The 11,972-nt window shown below is 52.5% G+C and overlaps 1 non-coding gene across 1 annotated transcript; it reads left to right on the top strand.

Moving 5' to 3' along the window:
- The first annotated feature begins 6,094 nt into the window (after positions 1-6,094).
- Positions 6,095-6,293, top strand: LOC114813387. Its single transcript, XR_003761109.1, has one exon. It is a non-coding gene; the product is annotated as a U2 spliceosomal RNA (small nuclear RNA).
- Positions 6,294-11,972: the final 5,679 nt, after the last annotated feature.

Below are 11,972 nucleotides of genomic sequence, written 5' to 3'. Positions count from 1 at the left end.
ACGTATAAATATGCACATAAATGCTTTAGGGAGGGGAGGGGAGGGCAAAAGGGAGTGAGTCGAGGTGACGCGGAATGGACGGGAGCTGAGGAAAAGGGAGGGCTGTAAGATACATTTCCTCCTTGGAATCATTCAGTTCATTCAGTTGTATTTATTGAGTGCTTACTGTGTGCAGAGCGTGGTAATAATGTTGGTATTTGTTAAGCGCTTACTATGTGCCGAGCACTGTTCTAAGCGCTGGGGGAGATACGAGGTCATCAGGTTGTCCCACGTGGGGCTCACGGTCTTCATCCCCATTTTGCAGATGAGGTCACTGAGGCCCAGAGAACTTAAGTGACCGGCCCAAGGTCACACAGCAGACGAGTGGCGGAGCCGGGATTAGAACCCACGACCTCTGACTCCCAAGCCCGGCCTCTTGCCACTGAGCCGCGCTGCTTCAGCCGGGCAGGTGGGCCTTTCTAATCCTGCCTCCGCTACTCATCCGTTGTGTGACCTTAGACAAGTCACTTCACTTCTCAGTGCCTCGGTTCCCTCATCTGCCAAAGGAGGAATCCATTTCCAGTCTCCCTCTTTCTTAGGCTGCCATCCCCTCGTGGGACCTGATTGTGCCTAGTCCAGTCCGTGGCACATACTAAGCGCTTACCGAATCCCACAATTATCATTTATTATTCCTGCTAGATTTTTTAAATTCTCCATTGGGTGACAGTCTTTGGTCGTCCTTCAGATGACGAACAATCTCAGCTCGGATGAGGGAGTCCCGTCTCACTCCGGAACGATCCGGATGAGTTAAGGAAGGCCACGGTGAACCGGTCCCCGTCTCGGCACACGGAAGAACACGTTCCGCCCCTCGGCCCGACTCCAGAGTGGAGTCGATATTCGTCTTCCGACCCGGTCGGAACTCGCTCCTCTCCGAAGGGAAAAGGCGCGAACCCAAAGGCCGTCGAGAAACGTGAATGACGGATGAGACCGAGCTAGCAAACTCTGGACAAGATAGTCTTGTTCGGCAGTGAGCGGTGCATTCCAAACTCAATTAATTATACAGTACATTTTGTTTCAAATTAATAAATGCCTAGTGCGGGTCCCCAGTTTGAAAGCATCTGGTATCCGCATCCATCGTCTGTCTGGATCGGAGTTGTGGGGATGACTTATGCCGGAATTAAAGTGGATATTTCGGGCAGTGGCTTCCTGGAAGGAAAGTAATAATGCTCCCGTTTAAAATATAATCGGTCGATCGATCAATTGTACGTCTGGAGCGTGTACCGTTTGCGGAGTAATCAATCAGTCCATCTTTTTGAGGGCTTCCTGCGTGTAGGGCACTATAAGATGATGCCGGTATTTGTTAAGCGCTTCCTGTGTGCCAGGCTCTGTTCTAAGCGCTGGGGGAATAATAATAATAATAATGTTGGTCTTTGTTAAGCGCTTCCTATGTGCCAGGCTCTGTTCTAAGCCCTGGGGGAATAATAATGATAATGTTGGTCTTTGTTAAGCGCTTCCTATGTGGCAGGATCTGTTCTAAGCGCTGGGGGAATAATAATAATAATAATAATGTTGGTCTTTGTTAAGCGCTTCCTATGTGCCAGGATCTGTTCTAAGCGCTGGGGGAATAATAATAATAATAATAATAATGTTGGTCTTTGTTAAGCAAGTCACTTCACTTCTCTGTGCCTCAGTTACCTCATCTGTAAAATGGGGGTTTAAGACTGTGAGCCCCACGTGGGACAACCAGATTCCCCTGTGTCCACCCCGGCGCTTAGAACAGTGCTCTGCACATAGTAAGTGCTTAACAAATGCCAACATTCAGCGCTTACTATGTGCCAGGCTCTGTTCTAAGCGCCGGGGGAATAATAATGATAATGTTGGTCTTTGTTAAGCACTTACTATGTGCCAGGCTCTGTTCTAAGTGCTGAGGGAATAATAATAATAATAATGTTGGTCTTCGTTAAGCGCTTACTACGTGCCAGGCTCTGTTCTAAGCGCTGGGGGAATAATAATGATCATGATAATGTTGGTCTTTGTTAAGCGCTTACTATGTGCCAGGCTCTGTTCTAAGCGCTGGGTGAATAATAATAACAATGTTGGTCTTTGTTAAGCGCTTACTATGTGCCAGGCTCTGTTCTAAGCGCTGGGGGAATAATAATAATAACAACGTCGGTCTTTGTTAAGCGCTCACTATGAGCCGACCACCGTTCTCAGCGCTGGGGTAGATACCAGGTAGTCGGGTTGTCCCATGTGGGGCTCACAGTCTCAATCCCATGAGGGAACTGAGGCCCAGAGAAGTGACTTGCTCAAGGCCACACAGCGGATAAGTGGCAGAGCGGGGATTAGAACCCATGACCTCTGACTCTTAGGCCTGGGCTGTAGCCACTACGCCATGATGCTTCCACTGAATGTGGGGAGAGGGACTGTCTGCTGGATATAATAACGTTGGTATCTGTTAAGCGCTTACTATGTGCCGAGCACTGTTCTAAGCGCCGAGATAGATACGGGGTAATCAGGTTGTCCCCCGTGAGGCTCACAGTTCATCCCCATTTTCCAGATGAGGTAACTGAGGCCCAGAGCAGCGAAGTGACTCGCCCACAGTCACCCAGCCGACAAGTGGCAGAGCCGGGATTCGAACCCATGACCTCTGACTCCAAAGCCCAGGTTCTTTCCACTGAGCCACGCTGCTATGAAGGGGGAGGATATTCCAGGCAGGAGGCAGGACGTGGGCGAGGATGTGGTCGTGAGATAGACGAGATGGAGGCCCAGGGAGGAGGTCGGCATGAGAGGAGCGAAGCGCGCGGGCCCGGCCGGGCCGGAGGAGGAGAGGTAGGAGGGGGCCGGGGGTTGGACGGCTTATAACGTCGACGGCGACGAGTCTCCGTCGATGGGGAGGTGGACGGGCAACCGCTGGAGGGTCTTGAGGAGGGGGGAGACACGGACTGAACGTCTTTGTAGAAAAATGAGGCGGGCAGCGGAGTGAACTATAGACTGGAGTGGGGAGAGACGGGAGGCCGGGAGATCGGCGAGGAGGAGGCTGAGGCAGTAACCAAGGAGAGATAAAAAAATAGTTATAATTGTGGTATTTGTTAAGCGCTTCCTATGTGCCAGGCTCTGTACTAAGCTCTGGGGTGGATACAAGCAAATCGGGTTGAACCAGTCCCTGCCCCCTGTGGGGCTCACAGTCTCCATCCCCATTTTACAGACGAGGGAACTGGGGCTCAGAGAGGCAGGATGAAGGTTTGGAGAAATGTAGTAGCCGTTAGGACGGAGGGGAAAGGGAGGACGTGAGCGACGTCACGAAGGCCGGAACGACGGGATTTGGTGGCGGATCGAAAACGTCGGTTAAATGAGAGGAGTTGTGGATGATGCCCGGTTTCGGGATTTACGAGACGGAGAAGGCTGGTGGTGTTCGCACTCACCCAAGGACTCAGGATAACGTAGCCTTATGGAAAGAGCCCAGGCCCGAGAGTCGGATGACCCGGGTTCTAATCCTGGGCCTTCCGGTGACCTGGGTTCTAATCCCGGGTCTTCCACCTGCCCGCTGAGTGACCTCCGCGAGTCCTTTAACTTCTCCGTGCCTCAGTTTCCACTTGAGACCGTGAGCCCCATGTGGGACCGAGACGGTGTCCGATGGGATTAGCTGGTATCTAGCCCGGTGCTCTGCACAGGGTAGAGGAAGCAGTGTGGGCTAGTGGTTAGAATAGGGGGCTGGGAATCAGAAGGACCTGGCTTCCAATCCCGGCTCCGCCACCCGTCTGCTGGGTGACCTCGGGCGAGCCGCTCGACCGCTCTGTACCTCAGTGACCTCATCTGTAAAATGAGGATTAAGACCGGTGAGCCCCCGGTGGGACAGCGACCGTGTCCACGCACATGAGCTCGCGTTCATTCTTTCATTCAGTAGTATTTACTGAGCGCTTACTCTGTGCAGAGCACCGGACCGAGCGCTTGGAATGGACAGTTCGGCAACAGATAGAGACGGTCCCTGCCCACCGATGGGTTTACAGGCTAATCGGGGGAGACGGACGGACAAAAACCAGACAGCGTAATCACGACAGATAGAATGAAGGGGAGGGACACCTCATTAACGGAATGAATAGGGGAATAAAAATATATACAAATGAGCAGACGAGCACAGTGCTGAGGGGAGGAGCGGAGGGAAAGGGGGGGAAAGGAGGCTTAGCTGAGGGGAGGTGAAGGGGGAGGCAGAGAGGGAGCAGAGGGAGCAGAGGGAAAAGGGGAAACTCAGCGTGGGAAGGCCTCTCGGAGGAGGTGAGCTCTCGGTAGGGCTTTAGAGAGGGGAAGAGACCTACCAACCCCGGCGCCTAGTACAGTGCCTGGCACGTAATAAGCGCTTAACCAATGCCATAAAAAGAGGAAGCCCTTTTCAAATACCACCGTCCTGCTGTCGCCGCCTCTGCCATTTCGAGTCCAAAGTGAGGACTGTGTCTTTTCTGTCCGCTTTCATCCAGATGGGGACGTTATCCATCTTTAGCAACTAGACAGCAGCCTCTGCGCTCTGCATCCCCAACCCAGGTTCTCGGAGGAGCCGGGCCTGTGGCTTCTGTCAGCCCCCCGCCTTTCTCTCCTCCGCTCCTCGCCTCTCTCCCTACTTGTCGGAGGCGCTTTGGAAATCGCTTTCTCGGAGCTCGGGGTTGAGTGAGATCTGAGGCTTCTTTCGTGGTCCTCCGGGGCTCAGAGGAGACGCTTTAAATCTTGAAAAGGAATCCCGAAGACTCGATTCGGTTTGTATTCGTTGGCTCTTCCTCTCACTTCCCGGCCCGCGTTCTCATCCTTGGCTGCCCTGAGGGTTACCTCAGGGACCTCATCTGTAGAATGGGGATATATATATATATATATATATATATGTGTGTGTGTATATGTGTATGTATGTGTATATATATGTATACATATATGTGCATTTATATATATATAAAAATAAAATACACATATACATATATGTGTGTACACACACACACATGTATATGTATATATATGTACACACACACGTGTATAAATATATATTTATATGCATATGTGTATATTTCTATAACTATATCTAGATTGATAGATATAGATATATACACACACATATATATACACACAGACACACATATACATATACATATATGTGTGTGTATATATCTATATCTAGATAGATAAATATAGATATATACACACACATATATACATATACATATGTGTGTGTGCGTATATATGTATGCGTACACACACACACACACACACACATATGTATATGTATATATGTGTGTATATGTGTATATATATGTGTGTGTATATATCTCTATCTATAGATATAGATACTCTGCACACAGTAAGCGCACAATAAATACGATCGAATGAATGAATATATGTGTGTGTGTGTACAGTATAAGTAGCATAGAGCACTACTGGGTATATATATACTGGACACAGGGACTGTGTCCAGCCTGATTAACTTGTAGAGACTCCAGTGCTTAGAACAATGCTTGTCACGTAGTGAGCACTTACCCCTCTCAGGACGGCACCCGGAGAGTTTCCAGTCCTCTACCGGTCTCGGCTACGGGAGGGAGAGCGGAGCAGAGGCCCGTTCGTCCATTCCTAGCTTGCCCAGGGGCTAGCGAGCGGCGGGCCAGCGGCTACAAGGCAAAACTCCCCCGTGCCGGACAGCGACGGCACCGGAGAGGGTTAAGGGCGGGGACTCGAGTCGACTGCGTGGAAGGAGGCCGCGGTCAACCGCTTCCGGATTTTACCCGAGAAAACTCTGTGGATCCACGAGCGGAACGATCGCGGATGGAGAACGGGGGTCTGTGGCGTCGCTGTCGGTCGGACACGACTCGACAGCGTAAGACAGCAACGAAACGCACCTGACGATTACCGTAATGATAATTACAATGGTGATACTATCCGTGGTCTCCCTCCCTTTTAGACTGTAACTCCCACAGTGAGCAGGGATCGTGTCCGATCAGATTATCTCATATCCACTCACGGTTGGCGCTTAGTAAATCCCGTTGCTACTGTATATTGCAAGCACGTCTTTTGGCCCGTGACCTCGTTTCGGATGGGGAATGTGTCTGTTCACTGTCATCTTGCCCTCTCAAAGCGCCGAGAGAAGTGCTCTGCGCACGGTAAAGTACTTTTGGCGAAGATTAAGTGTAGTATCTGTTCCTATCAGTTTAATACCTGATCTGTCCTCGATATGAGGACGCTGCATCAAGCGTCTTTTTGGAGGAGGGAGGCGGGTTGGAGCCTGGCTCCGTCCCGTCCTCGCATCGGCCTGGCATGGCAGTGCTTCCAGGACTCGTCCCCGATTAGACCGTGAGCCTATCACTGGGCGGGGACGGTCTCCATCTGTTGCCGAATCGTCCATTCCAAGCGCTTAGTCCAGTGCTCTGCACGAAGCAAGCGCTCGATAAATACTATTGAACGAATGAATGCTCAATAAATACGATCGACTGACCGGTCGAAAGCCCGCTGTTGAGTTAGCCGGTCATCCTGGGAGATGGTGGACGGGAACCCCGCTCTTCAAGGCGCTCTGGGGGGTCTCCAATCATCCGTTCACCCGCGGAGCAAACCAGGACTCCTCGCCGTCGGCTTTAAAGCCGTCCATCCCCTCGCCCCCTCCTACCTCACTCGCCGCTCTCCCACTCCGGCCCCGCCCGCCCGCTCCGCTCCTCTAGCCCCGATTTACTGACCGAGCCCCCGTCTCGTCTATCCGGCCGCCGACCCCCTTCCCCGCGTCCTCCCCCTAACCTGGAACTCCGTCCCCGTCCGGAGCCGCCGGCCCACCCCCCCTCTCCACTTTCCAAACCTTATTAGGGTCACGTCTCTTACAAGAAGCCTTCCCTGATTAAGCTGTCTTAGCGGAAGGAGTCCGGGCTTGGGAGTCAGGAGTCATGGGTTCTGATCCCGGCTCCGCCACGTGTCAGCCGGGCGACTTCGGGCGAGTCACTTCGCTTCTCCGGGCCTCAGTGACCTCATCGGGAAAATGGGGATTAAGAGCGTGAGCCCCACGTGGGACAACCTGATAACTCTGGACCTACCTCGGCGCTTAGGACAGTGCTCGGCACATAGTAAGCGCTTGACAGATAGGTCATCATCAAGAAATACCATCATCATCACGGAGAAGCAGAGTGGCTCGGCGGAAAGAGCACGGGCTTTGGAGTCGGAGGTCGTGGGTTCGAATCCCGGCTCGGCCACTTGTCAGCTGTGGGACTTTGGGCGAGTCACTTCACTTCTCGGTGCCTCAGTGACCTCATCTGTAAGATGGGGATGAAGACCGGGAGCCCCACGTGGGACAACCTGATTCCCCTGGGTCTACCCCAGCGCTCAGAACGGTGCTCGGCACAGAGTAAGCGCTCAACAAATACCAACGTTATTATTATTAGGCCACGCCGGTTCACGAGGTAGGCAGCTACCTCAGATCAGAGAACTCTTGCGGAAAGGGATTCTCCGTTCTCGACCCCGCATGCGGGACACTATGAGCCCCATGTGGGACAACCTGCTTACCTCGCATCTACCCCAGCGCTTAGAACAGTGCTTGGCACATAGTAGGCGCTTAACGAACAAAATAATAATGATCATTATTATTATCTTGCATTTCGTTCGAAGCGCTGTATCGGCGAGGGGCTTTTACAACGTCTTTGCATCTTAACAAATCAATAGCCCCGTTCGGTCAATCGACGCCGGGCGCCCAGGGCTCGGGCTGGTGACTAATTCAATACAAACCAGTGCTTTAAAGAACCGCTAAATGGATCAAGTGTTTTTATCCCACGATGGAGCGTAAATCGCCCGCTCCCCCCAGGATCCGAACATTTAGAGCCCATCCGACGACGCTGCGGCCTGTCGACTTTCGGCCCCGACCTACATTTTAGGGAAACGGTCTTGCGTGTCCCGGAACGGGCCGCGTAAATTTCCACTGAAAGCGATCCTTCGCCACATCGACCTTAAGGATGATGGTGATAACAGTCATGATAATGATGGTATTTTTAAGCACTTACTATGTGCCAGGCACGGTGCTAAGCGCTGGGTGCATACAAGCCAATGGGGTTGGACGCAGCCCCTGTTCCACCTAGGGCTCGCAGTCTCCATCCCCGTTTTCCAGATGAGGGAACTGAGGCTCAGAGAAGTGAAGCGCCTCGCCCAAGATCACACAGCAGTCAGGCGGCGGAGCCGGGATTAGAACCCATGACCTTCTGACTCCCAGGCCCGTTCTCTAACCACTTCCCCGGGCTTTTTCTCTGGCATTTACTTAGCGTTTACTCTATGCCAAGCACTGTGCTGAGCCGCGAGGTCGATATGGTATCAGTGGATAGGGCACACTTCCCATCCTGTCGAAGAGGGAGGGAAAACAGGTATATTAAGCACTATTTTACAGCTAGGGAAACTGAGGCAGAGAGTGGTGAACCGACACGCCCAGGGCATACAAGGAGTCAGTGGCGGAGCGGGGATTTGAACCCAGGTCTTCTGACTTCCAGTCCTGTGCTCTCTCCTCTAGGCCACAAGTAAGCTCACTGTGGACAGGAAACGTATTTACCACGTCTGCTGGATCATCCGCTCCCAAATGCTTAGTACAGTGCATTCAGTCAGTCAGCCGATCCTATGAGTTCGAATCCCAGCTCTGCCACTCGTCAGCTGTGTGACCGTGGGCGAGTCACTTCACTTCTCTGGGCCTCAGTTCCCTCATCTGGAAAATGGGGATGAAGACCGTGAGCCCCACGTGGGACAACCTGATTCCCCTGTGTCTACCCCAGCGCTTAGAACAGTGCTCTGCACACGGTAAGCGCTTAACAAATACCAACATTATTATTATTATTATTATTATTCATGGAGTGCTTACTGTGTGCAGAGCACTTTACTCGACGCTTGGGAAAGTACCACAGAGAAGCAGCATGACGCAGTGGATCGAGCAAGGGAGTCTGAAGGTCATGGGTTCTAATCCCGGGTCCGCTGCTTGTCTGCTGTGTGACCCTGGGGGAGTCATTTCTCGGTGCCTCGGTTCCCTCATCTGGAAAATGGGGATTAGGACTGTGAGCCTCACGTGGGACAACCCGATGACCCTGTATCTCCCTCGGCGCTTAGAACAGTGCTCTGCACATAGTAAGCGTTTAACAAACACCAACATTATTACTATTAATAAGCGCTTAACCAGTTCTAACAAATACTAAGCGTGGCTTAGTGGAAAGAGCGCAGGCTTGGGAGCCAGAGGACATGGGTTCTAATCCCGGCTCCGCCACCTCTCTGCTGTGTTACCTTGGGCGAGCCACTTAGTTTCTCCGTACCTCAGTTCCCTCATCTGTCAAATGGGGATGAAGACTGTGAGCCCCACGTGGGACAACCCGGTGACCCTGTATCTACCCCAGCGCTTAGAACAGTGCTTGGCACATAGGGATGGAGACTGTGATCCCCAAGTGGGACAGCCTTTTTTTTTTTTTTTAAATTGGTATTTGTTAAGCGCTTACTATGTGCCGAGCGCAGTTCTAAGCGCTGGGGTAGACACAAGGGAATCGGGTTGTTCCACGTGGGGCTCACAGTCTTAACCCCCATTTTACAGATGAGGAAACTGAGGCACCGAGAAGTTAAGTGACTTGCCCAAAGTCACACAGCTGACAAATGGCCAAGACGGGATTCGAACCCATGACCTCTGACTCCAAAGCCCACGCTCTCGCCACTGAGCCACGCTGCTTCTCAGCGTGATAACCTGATAACCTTGTATCTACGCCAGCGCTTAGAACAGTGCTTGGCACATAGTAAGCGCTTAACAAATGCCATCATTATTCTCATTATTAGTAAGCGCTTAACAAATACCATTAATAGTACTATGATTATTAATGAGTACCGCAATTATTAAAGTCTCAGGATCACGACTTCACCTTTAAACCCCACCGCCGTCCTCCAGTGCCTCTGTGATAATCGCCTAGGTAACCACCAAAGTATATCGCGCCGAAATGAATCACTGCGTGAAAAACGCTTCCCCCACAAATTGTTTCGGTAACTACACCCTCTTCCTAATGCAATTACATTTGTCAGCGTTGTTTTTAAGAGATCGGCGCGAGATGCGATTTCTCAAGTTTTATTTCCATTGCATCTGAGCCATTCTTCAATTTGCCCGTAATTAGGCTTTGTGGGGAGTGAATCCGTTGACAGCGTTCCTTCATTATTTCTGCCGGGAAGGAAGGAAACGGAATTGTCTTGTTGCAGTGGCAGCTTTAGGACGTAATAATAATCATGTCGGTATCTGTTAAGCGCTTACTATGTGCAGAGCACCGTTCTAAGCGCGGGGGGAGATCCAGGGTCATCGGGTCGTCCCACGCGAGGCTCCCAGTCTTCATCCCCATTTTCCAGATGAGGTCACTGAGGCACAGTGAAGTGAAATGACTCGCCCACGGTCCCACAACTGACCAGTGGCAGAGCTGGGATTCGAACCCGTGACCTATGACTCCCAAGTCCGGGCTCTTTCCACACTGAGCCACGCTGCTTCTCTAAATATCGGACTCTCCCAAGCGTTGGGTACAGTGTCCCGCCCCGAGTGGGCACTCAGTACATAACGTGACCCCTAATGCTCCTGGATTCTCTTAGGACTGGCCTCTCCGGCGGAGATTATTTTAATGGTATTCGTTAAGCAGCGTACTAAGCGCGGGGGTCGATACAAGCTAATCAGGTTGGACACGGTCCCCGTACCGCGTAGGGCTCGCGGTCTTCATCCCATTTTACAGGTGAGGTGACTGAGCCCCAGAGAAGTGAGGTGACTTGCCCAAGGTGACGCAGCAGACAAGTGGCGGAGCAGGGATTAGAACCCAGGTCCTTCTGAATCCCAGGCCCGGGCTCTATTCACTCAATCGTTCATTCATTCATTCAATCGTATTTATTGAGCGCTTACCGTTTGCAGAGCGCTGCACTAAGCGCTTGCAAAGTACAATTCAGCAACAGATAGAGACAATCCCTGCCCAACAACGGGCTCACGGTCTAGAAGGGGGGAGACAGACAACAGAACAGAACAGGTAGACAGGCATCAATGTAAATAGATAGAATTATATATACACTTCATTAATAAAATAAATAAATTAATAGATAATAATAATAATGTTGGTATCTGTTAAGCGCTTACTCTGTGCCGAGCACCGTTTTAAGCGCTGGGGTAGACATAGGGGAATCGGGTCGTCCCACGTGGGGCTCACGGTCTTAATCCCCATTTTCCAGATGAGGGAACTGAGGCCCAGAGAAGTGAAGTGACTCGCCCGCGGTCACGCAGCCGACGAGCGGCAGAGCCGGGATTCGAACTCATGAGCCCTGACTCCAAAGCCCGTGCTCTTTCCACTGAGCCACGCTTAGACGAGTGCTGTGGGCCGGGGAAGGGAGTAGAGAGGAGGGAGGGAGTCGGGGCGATGGGGAGGGGAGGAGGAGCGGAGGGAAAGGGAGGGAGTAGGCTGGGAAGGCCTCCCGGAGGAGGTGAGCGCTCGGTAGGGCTTTGAAGGGGGGAAGAGGGTGAGTCTGGCGGAGGTGAGGAGGGAGGGCCTTCCGAGAGGGCGGGAGGACGCGGGGCCGGGGGTCGACGGCGGGACGGGCGAGACCGGGGGACGGCGAGGAGGCGGGCGGCGGAGGAGCGGAGCGTGCGGGGTCGGCGGGAGAGAGAGAGAAAAGAGGAGAGGTAGGACGAGGCGAGGGGACGGAGACCCTTGAAGCCCAGAGGGAGAAGTTTTTGTTCCGTGCCGAGGTCGATGGGCCGCCACCGGAGGTTTTTGAGGAGGGAGGTGACCTGCCCAAAGCTTTTCTGAAGAAAAATAATCTGGGCAGCAGAGTGAAGTATGGACTGAAGTGGGGAGAGAGACAGGAGAGAAGCGACTCGCCCGAGGTCACCCAGCGGGCACGCGGGACGGCCGGCATTAGAACTCGGGGCCTTCGGACTCTCAGGCCCAGACTCTTCTCCGCTGGGTGCCGCCGCCTCCCCGGGAGCTCCATCGATACCTCGGCGCCATCGACGAGGAAGCGATCGC

Source organism: Ornithorhynchus anatinus, chromosome 7, assembly GCF_004115215.2.
Source record: "Ornithorhynchus anatinus isolate Pmale09 chromosome 7, mOrnAna1.pri.v4, whole genome shotgun sequence".
NCBI classification, from domain to species: Eukaryota; Metazoa; Chordata; class Mammalia; order Monotremata; family Ornithorhynchidae; genus Ornithorhynchus; species Ornithorhynchus anatinus.
The sequence above is the reverse complement of the archived record's forward strand: the minus strand, read 5'-3'. Positions and strand labels throughout refer to the sequence as shown.